This window comes from Pogona vitticeps, chromosome 1 (assembly GCF_051106095.1).
Source record: "Pogona vitticeps strain Pit_001003342236 chromosome 1, PviZW2.1, whole genome shotgun sequence".
Taxonomy (NCBI): Eukaryota; Metazoa; Chordata; class Lepidosauria; order Squamata; family Agamidae; genus Pogona; species Pogona vitticeps.
Genome location: NC_135783.1, coordinates 338,087,678 through 338,097,180, shown reverse-complemented (window position 1 = coordinate 338,097,180; position 9,503 = coordinate 338,087,678).

The window sequence follows — 9,503 nt, the reverse complement described above, 5'->3', positions numbered from 1 at the left end:
CCAAGAACATCTGGAGGGCCAAGGTTGGACACCACTGCTCTAGGGCTTTGACCCTGCAAACCATAGCTCCATTACACTATTGGTCCAATGCATTTGAAAGGCTTCAAATTAGGGAAAGCTCTCCTAAGCAAATAGTGCAGCTTGACCCATGCAGAACAGCTAATGCATTTGTGAACTCACATTGCGATCATGATCCTAGAAAACAGTGACCAAGCTCAATGAGAAGAGATGAGGGAGTATGCAAGTGCAGAGTTATGCAGTGGTTTTCTCTAGTTAACTCTTAATCCCTTGTGATTTACTAAAACGATTGCTGCTTCTTGTGTCCGTGTGACACAACAGAGACTGCCAAATGTACTGGAGGTGCCTTGTGATAGGCATTCCTTCTAAGATTCTTTCGCTTGAAGGCAACTCACCTGATTAGAGGTACATTTGCACCATGTGCCTCTGAACGACCTCTGGCCTGGTGTACCTTGTTTGTTCCTGCTCATCCTCAAATTACAACTCACTGAAGCCTTGGATGCATCTGCTGCAATCACCCCAACACACACACACGCGCGCACGCGCGCACGCGCGCACACACACACACACACACACACACACACACACACACACACACACACACACACACACATATTAAGAAAGGAAGGAACTTCAGGTATGCATTGTCAAGAGCAGACTGGAGGCTATGCATGGCTATTCCTGATTCCAGACTTGGAAGATGCTTCTCTAGCTTAGAGTCCACAAGGTTGGAGTCTTGGTTTTACAATCGGAGAATATGTGAACTGGAGGATGGATCTGATCTCAAGCAAATAAGCTTGACCTACCACTCTTCCTTGAACATCTCATATACAGTGGTGCCTCGTTGTAGAGTGAAAACGTCGTCAAACAAAATTAAAAAACCCACTGAAACGCATTGAAAACCGTTCAATGCATTCCAATGGGCTGAATATCTGCTTGTCCAGCAGAGATCCTCCATACGGCGGCCATTTTCGGTGCCTGTATAGCGAGGAATCCATCCTAGAAAACTGGGGGGGGGGGGGCATTTTGAAAGCCAGCGGCCATTTTGAAACCTGACAATCAGCTGTTTGCTGATTGTCGTAAAGCGCAAAATTGGTTCCCGAAACAGGGAACCAATCAACGTGAAGCAAAAAAACCCAATCTACCTGGATAGGAGAGAACCTGGGGATATTGCATACTATAGCAGTAGGGAGATGAACTACATTATACCTGACTGTCCTTTGGCCTACTTAGCCAGAAGTTAAAGCTACATTTAATTGATTTTTATATTGGCTATTACTTCAAAATAATTATTTTTTTCTTATTCCATCTTCTTTGTCTTAGGCATCAAACCTCTCAGCTTTTTCCCCAGAGGAAGAGGCTTCTGGAAAGCCCACAAACAGGGCCAGAAGACACCACTCCTCTCCCCATACTGGTTCCCAGTCTCTACCGTATAGAGTGGATAACTCAGGTATCCTCTGAAGGCCATCAAAGCCAACCTCAAATTGAGCATAAATTACTTTTTCGGACTCAGCTGCCAAAGTACCCCAACCAGCACATATCCTAGTATCACAACACACCCTGTGGGTCCTCAATGGCACGGCTAACAGTTATGCTAATACCACCAATTCCCATGTATCAGTAGAGACAGCTTGTGTTAAAATGAAGCCTCACATCTGTGCCAGTTTTTTGCTGCACTTCATGTTGTGCCGAGTACCCTTTGCATCACTATTTGAGCGACAGGATCAGAAGTGATAAATTGGTACCAAAGAGGATACTCTGATTTTTAAAAAAAAAATTCGGGTAGAAATGGAAACTATGGAAGTAACTATGGAAGCACTGAGATCAAACTCAAGTCATGAGCAGAGGCAGTTTAACTACTTCATAGGGTAACCTTGCAGAAAGCCATATTTTGTATAAACCAATGCACTGTATTTTATCCAGAATCGTGCTTTCAACCATGCTTACATTCTTGGCAAATGAGGAGCTCCATGAGTGGATAATGCCTGACTTGGCAACACAACGTTGCTGAATGCACAGCGACAAGCATATTTCCCTCCAGATGCTGGCAACCTAAATCCTTTCCAGATGTTTAGAAGGTTTGAAATAAGCATACTTACCCTTGCTCATTCTGGGCCATCGCGCAGATATTCAGAATCTGTTTCAAATCACTTACAGTAAAACCCAGAGACAAACCATCTGGTAACATGAGCTCTCATCAACTTCCCACTCTGGGCTACTAAGACCATTTGCCTAATAAACAAAAATAGTAACCACTTACAGGAAGCTGCACTGATATTAAGTTCTTATTATTCTTGCAGCATATAACAAGTGGCCAAAGCAAGCTACTAATTCCCAGCCACTTCTGGTGCCTTTGTTGAAAAAGACAGACCACAGGGTATGGAATGAGTCTGTGAAGGTCAAGGTGACTGATCTAACAGATAAGGATCATATCAGAACTTGAGAAAGAGAGGAAAACCTTTTGCTTCTGAAATTGTTCCAACTTCATCATCACTTAAAGCAGGGACAGATGAACTTATGCAGCCAAGCTCTGTTTTCAGGTCTGCTATCATCCTGAGAAGTGCAGTTCCCAGAGGACAGAGGTAAAAAAAGCTAATTTAGCTATCACCATCATCATCATCATGCACAGCACACCAAATCTTGGTTGGTTTCATTGCTTTCAATACTGGGCCATTCCCAAGAACCTAGGATACACACAGGTATTTTCTTAAATATTTTAGGAATGGACAAAACTATTAATATACTGTCCAATGTATTGTCACTGAACTACCTTGACAAGCAGGAGGAAGTTCAAACAAAATGTTGCATGCTGTGACACTGTTTTGTTTGCAAAGTGTCTGTGCGGAGGAGACAGGGTTTGAATTTGGCATCCATATGGGTGGGTGGTTAAGGGGGTGGAATCACTCGTCTAGCAACACATGAAAGAGAATATTCCCAGCAAGCAATTAACATGCAAGGAAGATGGTGCTGAAGGTTCATAAGTGTGTGTGCTTCCATCCACTAGGCAGTGTTCGTGACTTTTTAACCTATTGCACCATTTAAAATCTAGTATTTGAGGAAATTTCACCATTACTAATATTTTAGTCGGGTGATCTAGACCCCATCACAAGATTGAGTTACCAGTTATTTTTCCTTTTATGGTTTTTGCCATTTCTGCAAAAATATTGTTTGTGTAAAACAAGTGTCTTTTCCCTCCACAAAACTAAACACACACATACACACAACAAGCACAAGATAAGCTGACTGATCACAAAGTCACAAGCAACCCTTCTGATGCTAATTCCACAAATTCATACAATGAGACAACAATTTTTGCAGGTTCCTGAGTTGGTATTTGCAATATTTTACAACAGTGTGTGTAAAGCACTTGTGAAATCTTTTCTTTCAGATCTACAACAACATCTTGTAGTGGGTCATGTCATGGAAAAAAATCTGGAGTTTCTTGTTTATCAAGACAAATCAAGTCATGATCTGCAGTTGCACTCAAATCTTTGGGTTTGCTGGAGACCATTCGCTTCTATGTACCAACCAACCTGTGGCTCCTGCCCAAGAGACATGCATATCTCCAAGTTTTTCAGCCACCCTTTTTGTTTTTAAAAAAGAGAGCAGCTTTGCTCATTAGTCCCATTATGCACTGCTTAGGTGTAACAACAGAGAAGTTTGGCCTTGGAGTTCAGATTGAAGCAGGGCAAAGGCTAATAGAGTTTTGTCAAGAGAACAAGCTGGTCATCACAAACACTCTTTTCCAACAACACAAGAGGTGACGCTACACATGGACATCACCAGATGGGCAATACCATAATCAGATTGACTATTTCTCTGCAGGCAAAGATGGAGAAGCTCTACACAGTCAGCAAAAAACAAGTCCTGGCACTGATTGTGGCTCTGCTCATCAGCTTCTCATAGCAAAATTCAAGCTTAAACTGAAGAAAGTAGGAAAAACTACTGGGCTAATGAGGTATAATCTAAACCAAATCCCTTATGAATACACAGTGGAAATGAAGAACAGATTTAAAGAACTTGATTTGCTGGACAGAGTGCCTGAAGAACTTTGGATAGACGCTCATAACATTGTAGAGGAGAAAAGGAAAGGAAAGGAAAGGAAATGCAAGAAAGCAAAGTGGCTATACAACGAGACCTTACAAATAGCATAGAAAAGAAGGGAAACAAAATGCAAGGGAGATAGGGAAAGGTACAGAAAATGGAATGCAGACTTCCAAAGAATAGCAAGGAGAGACGAGGGTGTTCTTAAATGAACAATGCAAAGAAATAGAGGAAAATAGTAGAAAGGGAAAAACCAGAGATCTGTTCAAGAAAATTGGAGATATTAAAGGAATATTTTGTGCAAAGATGAACATGATAAAGGATAAAAATGGGAGAGACCTCACAGAAGCAGAAGACATCAAGAAGAGGCGGCAAAAATACACAGAGGAACTATACCAGAAAGACTTGGATATCCCTTACAACCCAGATAGGGTGGTTGTTGACCTTGAGCCAGACATCCTGGAGAGTGAAGTCAAGTGGGCCTTAGAAAGCTTGTCTAACAACAAGGCCAGTGGAGGTGATGGCATTCCAGTTGAACTATTTAAAATCTTAAAAGATGACGCTGTTAAGGTGCTACACTCAATATGCCAGCAAGTTTGGGAAACTCATCAATGGCCAGAGGACTGGAAAAGATCAGTCTACATCCCAATCCCAAAGAAGGGCAGTGCCAAAGAATGCTCCAATTACCATACAATTGCACTCATTTCACACCCCAGTAAGGTTATGCTCAAAATCCTACAAGATAGGCTTCAGCAGTATGTGGACCGAGAACTCCCAGAAGTACAAGCTGGATTTCAATGGGGCAGAGGAACTAGAGATCAAATTACTAACATGCTGGATTATGGAGAAAGCCAGAGAATTCCAGAAAAACATCTACTACTGCTTCATTGACTATGCAAAAGCCTTTGACTGTGTGGACCACAGCAAACTATGGTAAGTTCTTAAAGAAATGGGAGCGCCTGACCACTATATCTATCTCCTGAGAAATCTGTATGTGGGACAGGAAGCAACAGTTAGAACTGGATATGGAATAACTGATTGGTTCAAAATTGGGAAAGGAGTACGACAAGGCTATATATTGTCTCCCAGCTTATTTATCTTATATGCAGAATACATCATGTGAAAGGCAGGACTGGAGGAATCCCAAGCCGGAATTAAGGTTGCCCGATGAAATATCAACAACCTCCGATATGCAGATGATACCACTCTGTTGGCAGACAGTGAAGAGGAATTAAAGAATCTCTTAATGAGGGTGAAAGACGAGGGTGCAAAAATGGTCTGAAGCTCAATATAAAAAAAAAAAAAACAAGATCATGATCTCTGGTCCCATCACCTCCTGGCAAATAGAAGGAGACGATATGGAGGCAGTGACAGATTTTACTTTCTTGGGCTCCATGATCATTGCAGATGGTGACAGCAGCCACGAAATTAAAAGACGGCTGCTTCTTGGAAGGAAAGCGATAACAAGCCTGAACAGCATCTTAAAAAGCAGAGACATCACATTGCCAACAAAGGTCTGCATAGGCAAAGCTATGGTTTTTCCAGTAAGCGATGTATGGAAGTGAGAGCTGGACCATAAAGAAGGCTGACCACCGAAGAATGGATGCTTTTGAATTCTGGTCCTGGGGGAGACTCTTGAGAGCCCCTGGACTGCAAAGAGAACAAACCTATCCATTCTGAAGGAAATTAACCCTGATTGCTCACTGGAAGGACAGATCCTGAAGCTGAGGCTCCGATACTTTGGCCATCTCATGAGAAGAGAAGACTCCCTGGAAAAGACCCTGATGTTGGGAAAGTGTGAATGCAAGAGGAGAAAGGGACGACAGAGGACGAGATGGTTGGACAGTGCCATCGAAGCTACCAACATTAATTTGTCCAAACTCTGGGAGGCAGTGGAAGACAGGAGGGCCTGGCGTGCGCTGGTCCATAGGGTCACAAAGAGTCGGACACGACTTAACGACTAAACAACAACAAAACCCTTAGACTTTTAACTGCAACTAGCTATTTTTTGAAAGTAGCTCTTAAAGTTCTGAGTGTAATGTAAATCCAAAACATTCTTGCAATCTCGAAAATGATAATAAATTAATGGATTCTGGTCACATTTCAGGGGTACTTCAGTGATTCCAACTGAATATCAGGTAGCTGCAGAATTGTGGAAATAGACAGGGGTGGGGACATCCAGCCCCTGCTCTTTTAGCACAAGTTGCAACATATAACTAACATTTCATCATTCCTATCTTCAATATCTGGCATCAAATATATAGGAGTTAATGGATAATAAGGAGAACTTCTGTCTCAATAAGCAGATATACATTCAGAAAAGTAGCAATCAAAAATAAGAATTCTGTTTTTAAAGTTTTTGTAGGTCAGAAAGACTCCTAGCTAGAAGGCCAAAAGCTCTGTGCAAAAGCACAGATTATTATAAAGATTACTACAAGGATTTCTGGAATGCTAAAAATGTTTGCACTTTTTTTAAAAAACTATTTTCTTTTCAACATCTTTCTCTTAACTATTAAAGTACTGTTTAAATGGAAGCACAGGAGATGTTAAAGATCAGATTACCTTAGTAAAAAGATTATTTTTAAAGTTTCTTGTTAAAAAGCCTAAAACATTCCAGTAGGTTAGAATAAAGAAATGTAAACAAGGAAGCTAGGCAGAAGAAGACCAAAGATTTTGGAATTAGCAAAACAGGGCAGTGATAAAACACTTAGTAACCATTGGGTTGGGTCCAGATTTACCTTTGTAATGAGGCCAACTTTTTTTAAAGTGGAGTGGTGGATTCTCTGACCACTTTGCTTTAGAGGCCTGCAGGAGAAATGGGTACCCAGATGAGTCCAGGGGCCAGAAAAAACAGGTAGAACTGCCTGTGGTCAAGGGGGCATAGGTTGCCCAACCTCTTTTCAGTTGTTGTACAGGATTCAACCATATCAGATGCTTTCATGAAATCATATTAGATTAGATCTCACAAAATCCTCGTATAGATGAAAGGACTCTGTTACATACAGCACTGATGTTACCTGTCTGTCATGGGTTGGAGGGAAAGTGCCATCCTATGGGGAGTGGAAGGCGGGACATCAGGAGGAGGGGCTGTACTGTATATATATGTGGAGCTTGTGTGGAGAAGCTGGAGAAGAAGCTGGGAAGAAGAAGCTGGTGTGGGAGTCTGTGTGTCAGACAGGGTACTACTGTGTGTCAGTCAGTACCTACCTGATAGGTTCAGGGTCTGTGCTTTATTTAAAGGTGTTCTGTGTGAACCAAACTGGTGTATGTATGATTGAGACTAAGCCACGTTACTGTATCTTATTCACTTGATCATTTTATTTTCCCTGTGTGTTATTTAAATAAACCTTATTCCTTTGTTTGTTAAAAATCCATTCCTGGTCTGTGTGACTTCTTATAGGGAATGGTTGGTGGCAGCTTAGTTAAACTGTGGCATATCCCAGTAGGTCTGGGGTTGTCACAGACTCTTCCTATCAGTCGCAGCTTTTTTTAACAAAAATCATTGGAAAGTACAAAGGGCTTCCCCAATGTCTGCCCCATCCCTCTCTTGTGCCCCTTAAGAATTTACTCCAGTAGTTTGGTTCCTCCACCTCGGAATAACAGAAGAGGCAGGGCTGGGAACAGCAGAGTTGGAAGGTCGAGAAAATTAACCACCTTGCTATTCCCAGTTTCCGTCAGTGGGAACCTTCCAAGTTGGCCAGTACAGGTGGATGCTCCCAAAAGCGGAATAAAAGATAAAAAGACTTAACCTGGTACTTTTTTGTGTGTCTATTTATACAACACTGCAGACTCTGCTGTTGTATAAATAACCAAGGCAGAATATTGCAGAATTAAATACTGTAAAGCAGGCTTGTCCAACCTGTGGCCCAAGGGCCGCATGCGGCCCAGGTCGGCTCATAATGCGGCCCAGTGCAATTTTTTATTTTTAAAAAAATTCCAAAGTTTCAAGTTACACTGCTGGCACTTGCGGCCGGAATGCGGCTGGGGCACATCAGAACGGTAGGGGGGAGAGAGGGAAGGCAGGAAGGAGCAGGAGGAGAGGGGAGAGGGTGGCTGTGTGACCGCATTGCGCCATCCTGTCAATAGGTGGACCCCCTCCCGGCCCCATAAAGCCGCCGGAGTCGAAGCTGGCAGCCTCGGCTGTCTGAGATTGCAGCTGCTGATAAGCACGCTTGGAGCGGAGCTGCGGAGGATGGCTAGGGCTGCCCCCCCATGCAGCCCAAACCAAATTTATGTGCGGCCCAAACCAAATTTTCATCTTCTAATGTGGCCCAGGGAAGGTGAAAGGTTGGACACCCCTGCTGTAAAGCTTCCCCTTTACTCAAGAGGTTTCATATGTAGGAGCAAGAAACCTGTGCCCTTCCAAAAGTTAAGACTACAATGCCCACCATCCCTGATCACTGTCTATGTTTACTGAGGCTGACAAGTTTTGGAATTCACAGGATCTGTGGCTGGTGCTTGAGAGACACAAAAGATAGATTGGCAGCAGGGAGGGATTGTTTAAATCTATCTTTCGAATAACTTTTGTAAATCACTGTTGCCTTTACAAGATTGGAGTTATGCTGGATAACTCAGTGGCTTAGGCATCTGGCCACAGAGCTGGTGGCTGGGGGTTCAATTCCCCACTGTGATTCCCTGAGAGGGACTGGACTCAAGTGATCCAAACGGTTCCTTCCAGGCCTGAACTTCCAAGGTTACATACCACCACGATTTCCCACTTGACAGAAAGTGAAGTATAAGGCACGAAGAAGGGATACCAATGGCTTTGGATAAATCAAGGTAAGATGTTTTTGCCTGCATTCCCAAGGTTTTAAGAGTAGATGTTTCACAGGCCCTTATCATCCATTGCTCATGTTGGGTGGAACTGACAGTTCATAAAATGTAACACAAAATTATTTGGTGGGTACATGGGAAAGAAAGGGCCTTTTCCGTTGCTGCTCCCAGACATTAGAACTCCTTCCACCGGAGACCAAGCGGCCCCATTTTTGCTGTCCTCTTCCAACTTCTCTCTCTCTAGGTAAGCATTCCCTTAATGACTGAGTGGGATTTTTAAATGGACTGCTATACCTTATTGTGCTGAACGTGTGCTTTTTTTGGTGTTGCTTCTACCTTTTTTTTTTTAAGTGTGGTGTTTGATTCTTTGTAGACTTGCTGTTTTTAGCTTAAAATATTTTCTTTTAATGATGTGAGCTGCCTTGGAATGGTGGGGCAAAAATATTTTAAATAAAATAAATAATAAATAAATTGGGGGGATGCCTGCGAATGTAGGCAGGCAAAATACAGACCCTGCTGTTGTAGAAAATCCCCAAGGCATGGCTTGAGTACCTTACAAGGGAAGAGCGCTTCCCTCCTGCTCCATGTGTAAATCCCACAGATTTCTGTGGGGTTTCCTCTAAAGTAAGCGAGCACAGGAATGCAATTGGAGCAGGAATGCAAAGGGC